The following is a 17,776-nucleotide window of genomic DNA, read 5'->3' as shown; positions in this document are numbered from 1 at the left end:
ACTCCATAACTGAAAATTATTTTTTATGGAAAAGTCATCCTCAGTCACTGAGGAAATGTTTTGCTATAGAAAAGAGTCATCCTCAGGAGCTCAGAATTTGTTTTTCTATAGAGAAATGTCATCATCATTAGCGGAAGAAAAAGTCATTCTCAGTGACTGAGTAATTTTTTCTATAGAAAAAAATCATCTTCAGTAGCTGAGGATTTTTCTATAAAAAGAAGTTTTGCTCAGTAGCTGAGGCTTATTTTTTCTATAGAAAAAAGTCATCTTCAGTGGCTGAGGAATATTCCTCAGTAAGTCGAGAGATTTTTTTCTTTGGTCACCCTCATTAGCTGAAGATTATCTTCTAAAGAAAAATCATCCTCTGAGGATTATTTTTTCCACAGAAAAAGTCATCCTCAGTAGTTGAGGATTATTTTTTCTATAGAAAAAATCATACACAGGAGCTGAGTAATTTTGTTTTATTGAAAAATGTCATCTTTAGTATCTGATTTTTGTATAGAAAATACATCATCAGTAGCTATAAAAATAAGTTTTACTCAATAGCTGAGAATATATTTTTGTTTATAGAAAAAGTCATCCTCCGTAGCTGAGTATTATTTTTCCTATAGAAATAAGTCGTCCCCAGTAGCTGAGGAATTTGTTTCTATAGAAAGTCATACACAGTAGCTGAAGATTTTTCTAAAAAAGAAGTTTTCCTCAGTAGCTGAGGAATTTTTTCTGTAGAAAAAAGTCATCTTCAGTAGCTGAGGATTTTTTGTTTATAGAAACAAGTCATCGTCAATAGCTGAGGATTATTTTTCCTATAGAAAAAAGTCGTCCTCAGTAGCTGATCAAATTTTTCTATAGAAAAAAGTTATATTCAGTAGCTGAGGATTTTTGTACCCTCAGCATTTATGCTAACGAGGGTATATACACTTTCATACGGGCAAAATGTGCCTCATCGAAATAATGGTTTTAGACCCCAAGTATGTTTGGAAGAAATGTGTTTCAGACAATTTGGAGTCGATTGAGCAATGTCCGTCCGTCTGTCTGTCTGGCTGGAGCGCACGATAACTCTCGAACGGATAAACCGATTCGGTTCAAATGTTCGCTTTTGCCCAAACTTAGTTTAAGTTCGAAGATGTGCTATATCGGTCCACTCCTTCCGGTACCTCCCCCACAAAAGTTCGAAAATGTTCGGAAAATTTGTGCGCACGATAACTGTTGAAGGGAGTAACCGATTTGGTTCATACTTTGCCCATCGTAAAATGTGTACCAAGCTTAGATAATGTTTCAATATAGACTTAATCGGCCCACTCCTTCGGGTACCTCCCACACAAAATTTCGGAAAAGTTCAGTTTGAGGCCATCTCTCGAATCGCTCTGATTTTTGTTTTAGCAACTTGTATTCACTGCCCTCCATACGTCGGTACAAGTTTCATTAGGGGTAAGTCCATACTTCCTGAGAAAATAGCCTGAAAGTTGGAAAAAAAATCCTATGACCCCGTGTGAGGTGGTTGAAGCGCAAGGTAAATCTAGAACGGATCTGCAGATTCGGTCCAAAATTTGGTCTTCGTAATATTTTATCCAAACATAGTTTAAGTTTGAAGATAAGCCATATCGGTCCACTCCTTCAGGTACCTCCCCCACAAAAGTTCAAAAATGTTCGTAAAATTTGTTCATACGGTAACTCTTGAAGGGAGTGGCCGAATTGGTCCATACTTTACACATCCTAATATATCTACTAGATATAGATCAGGTTCAAATATGGACTATATTTGTCCACTCCATCCGGTACCTCCCACACAAAATTTCGCATAAGTTCACTTTAAGACCTGCTATCGAATCACTTTGATTTTGTTGAAGCAACTTGAATTCGCTGCCTCAATTACGATGGTAAACGTTTTTTCAGGGGTAAGTCCATACTTCTTATGCAAACATCCCGAATGGTATAAAAACCCCCTATGGTACCATATGTAGTGGTTGGAGATGCACTTTCATAACGGTCAATGTAGATCCATTCCTTTTAGTATCTCCTCCGCAAAACTTTTGATCTCTAATCCTAATGATCATTTATGTCGGTTTAAATTCCCAAAATTTTTAAAGACCCCTAAAATTTTTTAAAAAAAATATTGTTTCAATATATACAGGCTGAGGGTATATCTCTGTCGGCAAAGCCGACTGATACTTTTTTACCTGCTTTGTTTATAGAAAAAGTCACCCTCAGTAGCTGAGAATTATTATTTCTTTTCATATAAAGTCATCCTCAGGAATTTTTCTATATAGAATTCATTCTCAGTAGCTCCGGATTTTGTTTCTATTGAAAAAGAAGTTCTCTGTAACGTAACCCTCAGGCCATAACGAGGGCCATAAATTTTCTATAGAAGGCCGATTAAAGATCGCATTTCCATAGAATACAGATTAGAAATCTGCTATCCTAAGAAGACAAATGGGACGATCTTTTTTCCTATACAAGAACGTTTGGACATAATTATTTTTATAGAAGACCTTTGGAGGTAACTCTATATATAGAAGACCGATGGACGTCGTCTATCTCTAGACGACCGTTGGAGGGCTCCTCTCTATAAAATGCCGTTTGGAGGTTTCCATTCCTCCTCTGTTAGGAATGATGACTTTATGGAGTTGTTCTATCAATTCCATCTAGAATACCATGTTAGAGGTCTTCTTTCCAATAGAAAACAGTTTGGAGGGATTTTATCTATAAATGACCGTTTAAGGCTTTCCACTTGGTAGGTGATCTCCTTTCCTCCTCTGTTAGCAGATCCGTTTAGAGGTTTTTTGCCTATAGAATACCTTTTGAAGATCTTGTCTGTATATAGAAGACTATTTGGAGGTCTTCTGTGTATAGAATACCCTTTGGATGTTTTCTGTCTATAGAAGACACTTTGGAGATCCTCTGTGTATGGAAGACAATTTGGAGGACTTCTGTCTATAGAAGACCGTTTGGAGGTCTTCTGGCTATAGAAAAAGGTTTACAGGCCTTCTGTCCATAGAAGACCGTTTGGAGGTCTTTTGTCTACGGAAGACCTTTTGGAGGTCTTCTGTCTCGGAAAAACGTTTGGAGGTCTTCTGTCTCAGAAAAACATTTGGAGGTCTTCTATTTATAGAAGACCGCTTGTGGTTTTTCTGCTTATAGAAGACTGCTTGGAGGTCTTCTTTCTATACAACAGTTTGGAGATCTTCAGTCTATAGAAGACTGTTCGGAGGTCTTCTGTCTATTGGTAAGTCTTTTGCCCATAGAAAATCGTTCTGTCTATAGAAGATCTTGTCTTCTGTCTATAAAAAGCGGTGTATTCTATCTGTAGAAAAAAGTGAGGCCCTGAAGATTTTTTCCTTATACAATAAGAACAGGGGTTGAGAAATGTTTCTCAATAGAAAATATTCACCCTCAAGTCCGGAGTATTTTTCCTGTAGCAAAAAATATCCTCAGGAGCCATTCTCGTGGCCTGAAGAATTTTTCTTATGGGAAAAAGTCATTCACAGAGTCTAAGGATTTTTGGGGCCTTATATTTTTTTCTATAGAAAAAGAAAATACAAACTAATGACCTAAGGATTTTTTTTTTTCATGAAAAAATTATTCACAGAGCCTGCGGAATTTTTCTTTTTTCAGGACCTGAGGAATTCATTGCTATAGAAAAAATTCGCTTCAGGGCCTAAGAAATTTGTTTCTACAACAGAGAAGGAACCGTGTTGCGGCAACCCTATTCTGAAAGGAAAATAGGCTATTGCAAATATGTCAAAATATATATTAGGCATTTTTCCCTGTAAAAATGGTCAACCTCAGGACCTGACTAATTTTTCCATATATGTACATACCAAAACGTCATTTCAGGTTCCGACGATTTTTCCCACATAAGAAAACAGGGTTTGAGAGGTGTTTCCCAATAGGAAATATTCATCCTCAAGTCCAGAGGATTTTTTCTGTAGAAAAGTCATCCTCAATGGCGGGATGAAGGAACATTTTTCAAGCAACCATATTCTGAGAGCAAACTAGGGTATTGTAAATATGTAAGAAATATATATTGTTGCAATAACCATATATTTTGTGTCAACCAGCATGATACAAAATATATAGTTGCACTCAGAATATGGTTGCTTCAAGTATATTCTTCCTCTTTGTATATAGAAAAATCATCTTCAGAGCTTAAGGAATGGTTTCCTTTAGGAAAATGGCATTTTAAGGTATTGAGAAATTCTGCCGTTAGGCAAAAGTTTCCTCAGACATTGAGGCCGGTCTTCAATATGAAGAAAACATTTCCATAGAGCCATGAGGCATTTTTCCCTATGGAAAGAAGTTATCCTCAGGGCATGAAGATTTTTTCCATATACAAAACTAGTCATCTTTAGGGCCCGAGGATTCCCAGGATTTGAGAAATAATTTTCAATAGGTACTATTGACCCTAAAGTCCTGAGGAATTCTTTCTGTAGCAGAAATATGTCTTCTTTCTATATAAAAATTCTATTGGCCCGTGGAAAGTAATTCTTAAAGTCTGAGGATTGTTTTTTTTTCTTCAGGGTGTGAGGAATTAGATCCTATAGGAAAAAGTCTCCTTCAGCGCCTTAGAAATGTTTTTCAACCAGCATGATACAAAATATATGGTTGCACTCAGAATATGGTTGCTTGAAGCATATTCTTCCTCTTTGTATATAGAAAAATCATTTTCAGAGCTTAAGGAATGTTTTCCTCTAGAAAAATGGCATTTTAGGGTTTTGAGAAATTCTGCCGTTAGGAAAACATTTGCGTAGAGCCATGAGGCATTTTTCCCTATGGAAAGAAGTTATCCTCAGGGCATGAAGAATTTTTCCATATACAAAACTAGTCATCTTTAGGGCCCGAGGATTCCCAGGATTTGAGAACTATTTTTCAATAGGATCCTAAAGTCCTGAGGAATTCTTTCTGTAGCAAAAATTATCTTATCATTTTTATATAGAAATATGTCTTCTTTCTATATAAAAATTCTATTGGTCTGTGGAAAGTAATTCTAAAATCTGAGGATTACTTTTTTTCTTCTTTTTCTTCAGGGTCTGAGGAATTAGATCCTACAGGAAAAAGTCTCCTTCAGCACCTTAGAAATGTTTTTCTCTAGGAAAAAGGTATTCCCATGTTCGGAGAAATGTTACCCATAGGAACAAGTTTCATTTTCAAGGCTTAAGAATAAAGGTGATACTAAGGATCTGAGAAATTTTACTTTTAGGAAAAATTTCCTCAGTCCCTAATGGAAATTTTCATACTTAAGGCCTGCATAATAATTTTCATTCATCAGGCCCTATTTCCCTTTACAAGTTATATTTAAGGCCTGAATAATTTGTATAAGTCATACTCACAGCGTGAGATTACTGCCTTTAAGAAGTCGAACTGAGAAAATTTTTGAACATATGAAGAAGTCATCCTACATTTCTGAAAAGTCAATGAAAGGTATTTATCCTCGAAAATTGAAAAAAATCATTCTCTTGAAATTTAAAAGAAGTCATCAATTTGTTTTGTAAGTTTCACCTAAGCACCTTTAAAATCCATAAAAGTTCTATTTCTTTGGTTTAAATCTTTTCTTTGGTTTAAAAGATTTTTTATGGTACATTTTTTCGTGTTATAAAATTTTGGGGGTGTTTTAGAGGAGGTGTTGTTTTTCGATATCAAGGGATGTTGTAGTTGAAACTATTTTTAAACTGTTATCTTTAATATCTAATATCTCCCTTGCCTTGTCGTCATACGGAAGAAGACAAAGTTTACAATTTTCTCATGAAGAGCATTAGGGAAATTTTCCATTTAAAAGTCTAAATTTAAAACACATGTTGTCACTTAATCATCGATGAAATGTGTCTTGTCTCCGGTTTTAAATCCCTACTTAAAAGTCATTGTCCATAAAATGTGTAACAAATGTTTTTTTTAAGGCAAAGGTGGATGGTGGAGATGGATGGGTGGCATCAGCACAACTAAAAATAGAAATCTTCAAAGATGAAGTAGGAGGAAATGAAATCTTCTTCTTCTTCAATTATTGTAAGGCTCTTAACTTTTTACAGCTGTCCTTTTTTGGGTTGTACACTAATGTTCAAGTCGAAGGATGCTTGTAAAACATAATGATGGCGATGAGTGATGATAGGACAACTGTGTTCTTGGGTATTGTATTAGAAAATATCCTGGAATAGTTTTCTATTCCACATAGCTGAGTCTTTTTTAACAGGTGCTGTTTCGTCGCCCTTTCAACATTGCTCTAGTCATTTTCAGTTTATATTTTGTTATTGTTATTATTTAAAAGTAGTTGTCCACGCTTGAAGGATAATAATGTGTTTGTGCAGGATAATGTAAGCAACAATAATCGCAGCTGTTATTTTTCTATGTATTATGACTGACTCTTTTTTTTCCTTTTTTTAGTTTATATCTTTTTTATTTGAAATAGTTGTGTACTCTTCCACCTTTACATGCCTTTGCCTCTTTGTCCCTCTGCCATGAAATGATCTTTAGTTGTCGCAACTAACCAAACCACCAATCCTGCCTGCCGCCATTCGTAATTATATCCCTACCAGCATGTTATGTAATGCTAAATGGTAAGAAGTGTATTACAATCGAGTGTTAGCTGGCTGGTTTAGCTAAACAGCTGCTAGTTTAGAACGTTTTTTCTAAAACATTTGTTATAATTTATGCTTACATGCTAGCTTTGCTTTTGTTCAATTACAACAAGTTCCATTTAGAAGGTGTGTACAGCAGTGCGTTGTGGTTTAAATGGTTATTTAATTAGAAAATTGAAGTTTCATTTTGTGGTTTTCGTTTATAAACGGCGGGTAAAGTATTTGGTGGTCCTTAAAAATTCAAAAGTCCACTTAAGCGAAGATTTGGAACTTTTGAGATGCAGGAATCATTGATGGCATGAGGAGGCACCCTCTTGCAGTTCTTAGGGCGGTGTTTTGACAGAATTGAATATTGTTCCATCGTGCTGAACTTATGATCGGCGGTCACACTGGCGCCATAGATTCCCTATAGTAGCTGAGGACATTCTTTCCTCAGTAGTTCCTCCTGAACTGAGGAACTTTTTCTATAAAAACAAAGTTAACCTCAGGAACTGATGAACTTTTTTCAATAGAAAAAAGTCAACCTCAGTTCCTGAGGAATTTTTTTTCTATAGAAAAAAGTCAACCTCAGTTCCTGAGGACATTTTTTTCTATAGAAAAAAGTCAACCTCAGTTCCTGAGGACATTTTTTTCTATAGAAAAAAGTCAACCTCAGTTCCTGAGGACATTTTTTTCTATAGAAAAAAGTCAACCTCAGTTCCTGAGGACATTTTTTTCTATAGAAAAAAGTCAACCTCAGTTCCTGAGGACATTTTTTTCTATAGAAAAAAGTCAACCTCAGTTCTTGAGGAACTTTTTTCAATAGAAAAAAGTCAACCTCAGTTCCTGAGGAACCTTTTTCAATAGGAAAAAAAGTCAACCTCAGTTTCCGAGAAACTTTTTCCAGTTCCTGAGGAACTTTTTCCAGTTCCTGAGGAACTTTTTCCAGTTCCTGAGGAACTTTTTCCAGTTCCTGAGGAACTTTTTCCAGTTCCTGAGGAACTTTTTCCAGTTCCTGAGGAACTTTTTTTCTATATAGAAAAAAGTCAACCTCAGTTCCTGAGTTACTTTTTTCTATAGAAAAACGTGAACCTCAGTTCCTGAGTTACTTTTTTCTATAGAAAAACGTGAACCTCAGTTCCTGAGTTACTTTTTTCTATAGAAAAACGTGAACCTCAGTTCCTGAGGAACTTTTTCTATAGAAAAACGTGAACCTCAGTTCCTGAGGAACTTTTTTCTATAGAAAAAAGTCAACCTCAGTTCCTGAGGAACTTTTTTCTATAGAAAAAAGTCAACCTCAGTTCCTGAGGAACTTTTTTCTATAGAAAAAAGTCAACCTCAGTTCCTGAGGAACTTTTTTCTATAGAAAAAAGTCAACCTCAGTTCCTGAGGAACTTTTTTCTATAGAAAAAAGTCAACCTCAGTTCCTGAGGAACTTTTTTCTATAGAAAAAAGTCAACCTCAGTTCCTGAGGAACTTTTTTCTATAGAAAAAAGTCAACCTCAGATCATGAGGAACTTTTTTCTATAGAAAAAAGTCAACCTCAGATCCTGAGGAACTTTTTTCTATAGAAAAAAGTCAACCTTCAGTTCCTGAGGAACTTTTTTCTATAGAAAAAAGTCAACCTCAGATCCTGAGGAACTTTTTTCTTCTTTTTCTATAGAAAAAAGTCAACCTCAGTTCCTGAGGAAATTTTTTCTATAGAAAAAAGTCAACCTCAGTTTCTGAGAAATTTTTTCTATAGAAAAAAGTCAACCTCAGTCTCTGAGAAAATTTTTTCTATAGAAAAAAGTCAACCTCAGTTTCTGAGAAAATTGTTCAATAGAAAAAAGTCAACCTCAGTTCCTGAGGAAATTTTTTCTATAGAAAAAAGTCAACCTCAGTTCCCGAGGAACATTTTTCAATAGAAAAAAAGCTCCTGAGGAACTTTTTTCTATAGAAAAAAGTCAACCTCAGCTCCTGAGGAACTTTTTTCTATAGAAAAAAAGTCAACCTCAGCTCCTGAGGAACTTTTTTCTATAGAAAAAAAGTCAACCTCAGCTCTTGAGGAACTTTTTTCTATAGAAAAAAAGTCAACCTCAGATCCTGAGGAACTTTTTTCTATAGAAAAAAAGTCAACCCCAGCTCCTGAGGAACTTTTTTCTATAGAAAAAAGTCAACCTCAGCTCCTGAGGAACTTTTTTCTATAGAAAAAAGTCAACCTCAGTTTCTGAGGAACTTTTTTCTATAGAAAAAAGTCAACCTCAGTTTCTGAGGAACTTTTTTCTATAGAAAAAAGTCAACCTCAGTTTCTGAGAAAATTTTTTCTATAGAAAAAAAAGTCGACCTCAATTTCTGAGGAACTTTTTTCAGTTCCTGAGGAACTTTTTTCAGTTCCTGAGGAACTTTTTTCTATATAGAAAAAAGTCGACCTCAGTTCCTGAGGAACTTTTTTCGTCCATAGAAAAAAGTCGACCTCAGTTCCTGAGGAACTTTTTTCGTCCATAGAAAAAAGTCGACCTCAGTTCCTGAGGAACTTTTTTTCTATATAGAAAAAAGTCAACCTCAGTTCCTGAGGAATTTTTTTCTATATAGAAAAAAGTCAACCTCAGTTCCTGAGAAACTTTTTTTATGGCAAAAATTCGCAATGCTACAAATTTCGAATATTTATTATTTGCAAACAAGAAATAAAAACAACATAAAACCGGATTTCCAAAGAGAAGCAACTAAGATAAACACTACAGATTTACCTAACAATAATAAAAGAAATTCAGCTGCCAAACATTTTTTTTTTTCAGAAATTCTAAAGAAAACAACCAGAGATGCTGAGAGAGATGTTGCGTTTAAAATTCAAATCAAGAAAAAATACGATAATACAACAACAACTAGGATAATAGTTCTAAGCAGCATCAATGGCAGCTGTTTCCTCCTTTCATGTGTTTCTTCTTTAGCTAAGGAGTGTCTGAGAAGGAAATCATAAATGGTTGACTTTGTATTGTTGTAGCTGTTTTGGGAGGACGTAGCGCACATTAAGAAGCGTACATGCTACACATTTTCAGGTAGTTGTATATTACACACAGATACAAAAAACTCACACATACATATAATTAGGAGTTTCAAACTTCCATGCGTTCTTTTTTTTGTATTTTAATCCATCTTAAATTGTTTTAGTTTTGGATGTACAAAAAATAAGGACAAGGTGGAAAAGGATTTGCTATTGTTTTTTTTTTGGGTTGCGCAGTTCCAATTTAGATTTAAACATTTTCAAAATCGATTACGATAAATTTCTAAAGTGAACACGGTCATTTTCTCGACTTATTAAAAAATACCGGGATTATTTTTGATATCTGAACTAATTTCCATCCAATCGAGTTCAAACTTGTTTTTAAAGAATTATAAACTTTTGTTTTTCTTTTCTTTATTTGCCAAGTGTTTTGTGTGATACCGCTGTTTCTTGTCGTATTCCATGCATTCCATTATCTTGCTTTCGTTTAAGTTTTCAATTTTTGTTTCTCTGTTAAGGGTAGCAATGACCTTTGGCGACATTCGCATTTGCCACAAAAACGAAATTGCTTTTCTTTTGAGTTTTGCATTTGAAAGGCTTTTTTGTTGTACTTTGCTTGTTGTGTCTGCCGTTCCGTGTCCTCTTTCTAATTTCGCATACAAAATAGTGCGTTGCTGTTTTTGTTACAAGATTTATTTGTTCACCTTTGTTAAATTGCTGGCAATTCTTTTGATGACCTCACACAAGGTTCTGTTTGCGTAAGGAGAACTAGTAAAAAAACAGTATCAGTCGGGTTTTGCCGACAGAAATAAACCCCCGATTTTGAGAGCAAAATTAAAAACCGTTTATCGATATCTAACCCGAAAGAAAACCATTCAACTCAGAGGCGAGCGCTGTGTGGTTTTCAGGGTGCCCGAAATGAAATTAAGTAATACATCCACTAAAAATTTCAAAGCGATTAAACGCCATCTAACCACTAATTTCAGCGGTGAAGTCCTTGCCATGGTAAAGAAAGATGGGGCTCAACTCAGGACTCATACGCAATGACTCATGGATTCTGGAAGACTATTATACCCCGGTTACACATATCCGGGTTAACCCAGTGGGTCAATTAAATCCTCTCGAAGTGGGTTAACCCGGCAAAAAGCTCTAGTATAACCGTACTATTAGAAACAAAAACAACGTTCAATAATCCTAATGATGACAATATTTTAGCGGCTGCTGAGGCCGAGTACAGTTTACACGAGAACGAACTTAACAAAACAGTTCCCAAAACATCCCACAAGGGGCACCCCGATTCATATTAGCTCAATGATATGGGACCTAATGTTTATCGCCGAATCCGAATGGGGTGTCTTACATGGCTGAAATACTCAGGAAATGTCGCCAACATTACCCTGACGGGTGTTATTTTGCCACCGTTAAAAATTTGATGTTGCCTGGCCTGGGAATCGAACCGCAGACCGCAGGTGTGTACACCGGTTGCACCACGGTGGCACCCAGATTTACATTCGCTCAATTATATGCGACGTACATTTTATCGCCAAGTACTCAGGAAATGTCGCGTCAATCCCACGGCAGCGGGTTCTATCGTACCGGATTGGCCCGAAACCATAGTGTTTCGACCAGCGGCTGCCTATGCTTCTACGTAGGTTTATATGCTGCTACAACAACACCAACATCATCAGCGTGGATTCTGTAAGCAGCACACCACTACAACAGCTCTGCACGACATCTACATTATATTAGTCGAGGACAGAACCAGAACAAGCCGTGCGATAGGACAGTGTTAGTGGCGCTCGACTTATCAAAAGCCTTCGATATTGTCAAGCACTCCATGCCGTTTGAGGACATTGACCAAAGATATGAGTCTATGCCAATCGTACGTGGAATTCAGGAACAAGAAGTTCAAGCCAAGGTGGGGGGTTATCTCCAATACTGTTTAACCTTTACCTCTACTGTACTTCACTCTCCAGGAGGCATTGAGATCCTTCTATATGCGGATGATTGTACTATCTTGGCGGCAGGTACATTCCCTACATGTTGATGTTCTATTTGACAGATCTTACCTTTTTCCACACGAGGAATTTGCAAATATCCGCCCCAAATTCTGCAGCCTCTCTGTTCACCACATGGACGTAGGACATATGTAAATGTCATAATCGATGGTAGCAGAATTCGGAACAAGTGTCGTTTAGGGGCACCTCTCGGATCGGTCCGAAATGTTTACCATAGGAAGCCCTTGGCATCCTGAATAAAACGATATATAATTTTCCAGGGGGAAGTCCATACTTCCCGAGATATGGGTCTTGACTTTTTTTAAATTGAAAGTGTTCTTAAGTAGGTGGTCTTCGACCGGGATTTAAGACTTTCTCCTATGAACAGGGACAAAAGTGGGCTACGCGATCAAAACTCTCTTTTAAATTGGAAGTGTTCTTAAGTAGCCGGCCTTCGGCCGGGGATTTAAGACTTTCTCCTATGGACAATGACAAAAGTGGGCTACGCAAACAAAACTTTCTTGTAAAGTTAAAGTTTCTTAAGTAGCCGGCTTTGGACAGGAATTTAATACATTCTCCTATAAACAGGTGTAAAAATAGGTCGCGTGCATAAAAGTACTCTCCATAAGCTCTAAAACGATGCCCATATCGTTAGAATTGTAAAATGTCAAGACCCATATCTCTGGAAGGATGGACTTCCCCCGAAAAGTTATATATCGTTGTACTCAGGATGCCAAGGGCTATCTACTGTAAAAATTTCAGCCCTATCCGAGAGGTGCCCATAAACAACCTAAAGGTGTGAAAGTACGAAATTTCCGAAATATCAAGACCCATATCTTGGGAAGTATGGACTTCCCCCCGGAAAATTATATAGCGTTGTATTCAGGATACCAAGGGCTGTTTACTGTAAAAAATTTCAGCCCGATCCAAGAGGTGCCCATAAACGACATTTAAGCCCAGAATTCCGACCACAAACTACACCAAAATTCTAGGGGTCACATTCGACAGCACGTTCAATGTCGTCCGCGCATGTCACAGCTATTTGCGACGAGCTGGCAGTACTTGGGGTGCAGATAAAAAACTTTGTTGACTACATATGTATAACGCGATAGGTTTGTGGTCCGCGAATATACGCGTATAACGCGATAGAAATATATTCAAAACCGTCAAAATACCACCGTGAGAACTGCAACAGGCTACCTCCTCATGTCTTCAGTGGACCATCTACTGAGAAGACAAAGATTCTTCCAGTACAGCAACACATGGCATGTTCGGGTGTTACCGTGGGAGCCATCATAAGATTAGACCCATCCCGTATGATGGATTATTTGGGTCGCCTTCATTTCTTCATTAAAAGGTCTTTTAACGTCCAGGGTTGCGAACATCTAAATGGCCCCTTAAAACTTCTTTCCATGATTATTTATTACTAAAAGTTTACAATAAATACCTTAAAACGTTCAAAATTCATTTCAAGGATCCCCTAAAACTCCTTTATAAATTCAAAATGCATTCGCTTTTAAAAACAGTCCTTGATTACTAAATTCTAAAGTCTTTTACAAATTCACGATAGTGGTCTTCTTAATACTTCCCTAAAATCCACTAAAACTTCTTTATTATGCACTTCTAACAATCTTTTAGAAATTATCTTTTATTCCCTTCCAAAAATTCCTTTAAATCCACAATCATCCATTGCTGACTGATAAAAGTTCTTTTAAAATGCACGACTTCTGAATACTTTTGGTTCTTCTATGCAAATTTACGACTATTAACGTTTCTGGGTTCATCTAAAAGTCTTTTAATATACATGTCCTCTTTCGGTTCTTAGAAAAGTAGTTTGACTACAATTACTTAAAACCTTGTACGTCCTAAAAGACTTTACAAAACCCGAAATTTCTTAAAATCCCATTCGACGCAATATCTGTGGTCTTATTATTGCTGTATTTTGTATGTGTATTATCAAAACCAATTGTAATTTCAGAATACAAGGGCAGCAAAGGATGCCAACCATAAAAGTCTATTAAATTTACAAATTATGTGAATGTAGGTTGAATTTGAAATAAACAAAAAACAAAAACCACAACAAAAAGATAAAGGACCACCCTGAGAGAGTTTATGTTCACAAGTTTTTTTTTTTTTTAAATCCCTTGGCATAGAAAAGTATTTAAAACAAGAAAATAATTAAAAATATTTTGCAAAAATTCATTGAAAATTTTCCCAGCATGTCTTTCACCCACACACTTCAGTCTCCCTCTTCATTCAACTACTCGGAACACACAAAATCACCAATAACGGATATTGTTGTTGTTCTTCTACATATATGTATGTACCCAACAAACCAATCGTACCGATATCGTAACGAAATCGGAACAAAATTCGGACGTTACGTTCGATATCTGATCCGAAATCGTAACGATATCTTAACGAAAGTTGTATGAAGTGGTTGACATAATTCCGGAACGAAATGTCGGAGCGAAATCGGATCGATTACGTTCAGAATTCGCAACGAAATCGGAAAAAAATCCTTGGGAAATTCGGAATGTGATTTTTTTCCTCCGAATTTTCGTACAGATTTCTGAACGATTTCGGAATAATGTCGTATGAAAATCGGAGGTACCTTCCGAACTTTCGTAAAGATTTCCGAACGATTTTGGAATAATTTCGTATGATTATCGAAGGAAAAAAATTCTCTCTGATGCCTCCCTTTTTATTGATAAATTTTCTTTATGTTTTTTATTGGAAGATTTTAATTTCAAAGTTATCTAATGATTTTCACTATTGTTATAATTTTGTAGTTACAGTAGAACAATGTAAACTTTGTGTACGAATATGTTGAGTCTATCAGCACTAGCTTGAATTATTATATGTTGCATTTATATTTAAAATATTTAAAAAAATGTGTATGCGAATTTTATAACCAACCATTTTGTTTTTCGATAACAAACTAAAATGTTGCTTGTTAGATATATACAAAAGGTGGTTGTTGTGCGAAGGGAAATTTGTTTCCGACATATCGATCCGAATTCGTAACGAAATCGGAAGAAAAACATTAGCATATTCGAAGGGAAATTTACTTCCGACATTTTCTCCGAAATCGGAACGAATTCCCCCACGAAAAATCGAATAGAAATCGATACGAAATCTGAACGATTTTGCTTCCGAAATTGTTCCGATATGTCGGACATCAGACATTTGGTTTGCTGGGTAGCTAAGGACACACATCGTTAACAAACAACAATTACAACAACATTGTGAAAGTATCTGTAGAAGAAATTCTGTCGAAAATCTACTCTAAAAATTGTCATAGAGTTGTAGGTTGATGTCTAAATTTACGATGACACTGGAACATATTTCCTCGTAACCTATATTGCCATTTGACATATGTATGTACATATGAATGTATGGTGGGAACATTTGTGACTAATAGCTATTTGCCATAGAACCGCTTAAGTGTTCTTGATAAAAGGACTTAATAACTACTTTGTTGGTGAACCAACATGTCAGTGGTTATTGTGAAATGCTAATACTCCAAGAAGACCCTGTTAATTATAAGAAAAGTCTTTATAGAACTGGGTATTTAGGGCAACAATATCTAACAAAACAAAAATTATACCTCAAATTATAATTATATGTATGATTTCACATAAATAGGTTAATGTAAATAACAACAACACACTAAAGCCTGAAATATCAAGCTTTTTGTAGAAAATTAACTTATGTTGAAACTGAGGTATGGGGTATTGTAACTCGCGATCAGTTTTACTATATCATAACTTTTGACCGCATTTCGGTAAAATAAACTGTTTTAGCCCGATTCACCGAGGTGTTTCTTAAAATAATAATTTGAGCGGAAGCTGTGGTCGTACTAATGTAAAAAAATCGGAAAAAATCGTTGAAAAAAACGAGTTTTATTATGTTATTTTCCAATTAGTGGTTTTACAACACAATGTAGAGCTTAATGCTCAAAGGAGAAGTTAAAGAGTACACTTCAGAGTTGATGTTTCTAATGTATGATTTTTTAATATATCCACTGTATCTACCTCAAACGGATGCTGACATTTTGAAACGAGAAAAATGGGTTTTTTTGAATTTTTGCTCTAATCGGGACGCGCAGCTGGATTTCCCTAAAAGCTTATTACTTGATTGTAGTACTCGCGATTTCGCATTTTTTAATGTATAACATGAGGGTGTAGCCCTCACAGGATCGCAGTAATCTGCGCCCAAACACGAAATTTTTGTGCGTAAATTTTTCTCAAAAACCTATTTGTTTGGTTTAAAATTTACAAACGTCAATCGATTTCCGTGGAAACCCGCGTAAATTTAGTTTTTTTGCGTTCTGAATCTAACAAGCCACGACGCGTAAAAATCCGCCCACTAGATCGGCGGATATGATACCCCTCAAATTTCGAAAATTTGCAAAAAACTATTTTGAAAATATCGCATAATAAAACGCGTTTTGGATGTGTCAGTTCTACTCAAATAAATAGATCGATACGCGTGTTTAAACTGCGCGAAAACAGATATTTAAAAACTCTCGTAAATCCAGAGATATAATAGATTTTTTCTAAAAATTGAGTGCGATGCTACATCCACGGTTCTTGATGGATCGCATTGAAACGGCATAGAATGATGTATTTTTTAATGGTGATTATTGAAATCGGATGCGCATAAAATGTAAATGAACTTCGCGGAAATTATGACCATTTTACAGTATTTTGAACCCTAATATGCAGCAGATGCTACATCGTGGTCGCTAAATAGAATTTGACAAGCCGTACATCAAATAAAAGGGATTGGTTCGCTGTGTTGGAAAATCGGATGCGCATCATGTCATTTTCATAATTACGCGGTTTATATGCATCTCAAATGTTATTATATTCAATATAACATTATTTTAACGTTATGCCACAATTGGAATTCCTCGTGATTTAATATAAGGTTCTAATAATATTATCCAATAGGAAAACTATAAGCGGAAAATTTGTTACAACGGAATATCATCATTATGGCGTGAAATTTTGACGAAAATGCTGAAGAACTCAAACATTTTTTCTCCAACTTTTCCTATAAAACCATAAAAAAAATAAAATTAGAATAATATGATTTTAATTTTTTCGTAATATCTTCTTCGTATTTTTGCAAATAACATGAATACTATACCTCCAACCTTCACAAATTAGGTTTCATTTTATTCCTCAAAATGTCTGGATGCTGTTATAATTTTTTTTATATATTTTTCGTAAGTATGAGCGCTATTGTTTCAAAAATATGTTTTTAAATACGTGAAATTATTTAACAAATTTGATTTTTCGCGAATGCATTGAGACTTTGCGATTATTTTTTGCATCATCGCAAATGTTACGAATTCAGTTAACGATAATAGGATATAACAGCTAAATATATTAAGCCGCGATTTTTTTTTATGAATTTTTTCTAATTATCATAATTAAAACGGTCATATCTTTTGCGCGCAACGATCAATGTTAGTAACGAAAACAGATTTGGAATGCGGATTTTTTTCTTAATCTATGTACCAAAAATCATTGATGTAGTATCAAAATCTTTTTTTGATTTTTTTTGAAATGGAAAAGACAATTTTACACATTTTTCCTGATATACATTTTATATGACATCTTTTTTTATCAAATTGGTAACGACAATACGTTTAAGAAAGACATTTGATATAAAGGTAGCCTTAGAGATTGAATAATGAAAGTTGTTTTTAAAGCAAATAAAAATGTAGGGAAAATATATAGAAAGAGCATTTGCACAGAAAACTAAAATATACCAACTTGAGTAGAACCCTAATTGAGGGCCACATCAAAGCAACGATTTTTACATCGCTCAAAAATATTTTTGAGTGGTTACTAAATTTAATTCTCAGGCCGGGAACTCAATTTTGTGATATGAAAAACAATTTCTGGATATGATTAGTTTATTGCCGAAGATACGTACGGTTTTTTTATTCTTTGTGGGAGTTTTGACATAAAACAAACCAAAAAACTATGTTTAAAATAAATAATGGCAACACTAAATATTTTCCACTAATAATAATGCCTAAAAGTAGGCAACATATTATGTGGGCAAATCACTGCAATGGCTCTCGACAACATTAAAAGCAATGTTAAGCCATTAACATCGGTGGGAAATGTTAATAATCTTATTTTAAATTAAAAAATAAAATGTAAATCCTTCATTTTGTGAAATGAATAACATAACCTTATCTTTAATATCATATTTAATTTATGGGGTTA

At 35.2% G+C, this 17,776-nt stretch overlaps 1 protein-coding gene and 1 long non-coding RNA gene across 7 annotated transcripts in view; both read right to left on the bottom strand.

Moving 5' to 3' along the window:
- The window catches only part of HnRNP-K (Heterogeneous nuclear ribonucleoprotein K), a 190,070-nt gene that overhangs the window by 49,486 nt on the left and 122,808 nt on the right, over positions 1 to 17,776 (bottom strand). The gene's annotated exons all lie outside the window — the stretch shown is intronic.
- LOC141406190 (uncharacterized) lies at positions 6,354 to 9,165 on the bottom strand. The gene is made up of 2 exons (XR_012413334.1): positions 6,955 to 9,165; positions 6,354 to 6,836 (listed from the first exon to the last, which is right to left on the bottom strand). It is a non-coding gene; the product is annotated as an uncharacterized lncRNA (long non-coding RNA).

The sequence above is a fragment of the Musca autumnalis genome, unplaced genomic scaffold, assembly GCF_047663935.1.
Source record: "Musca autumnalis isolate F117 unplaced genomic scaffold, ASM4766393v1 scaffold_5, whole genome shotgun sequence".
NCBI lineage: Eukaryota > Metazoa > Arthropoda > Insecta > Diptera > Muscidae > Musca > Musca autumnalis.
The sequence above is the reverse complement of the archived record's forward strand: the minus strand, read 5'-3'. Positions and strand labels throughout refer to the sequence as shown.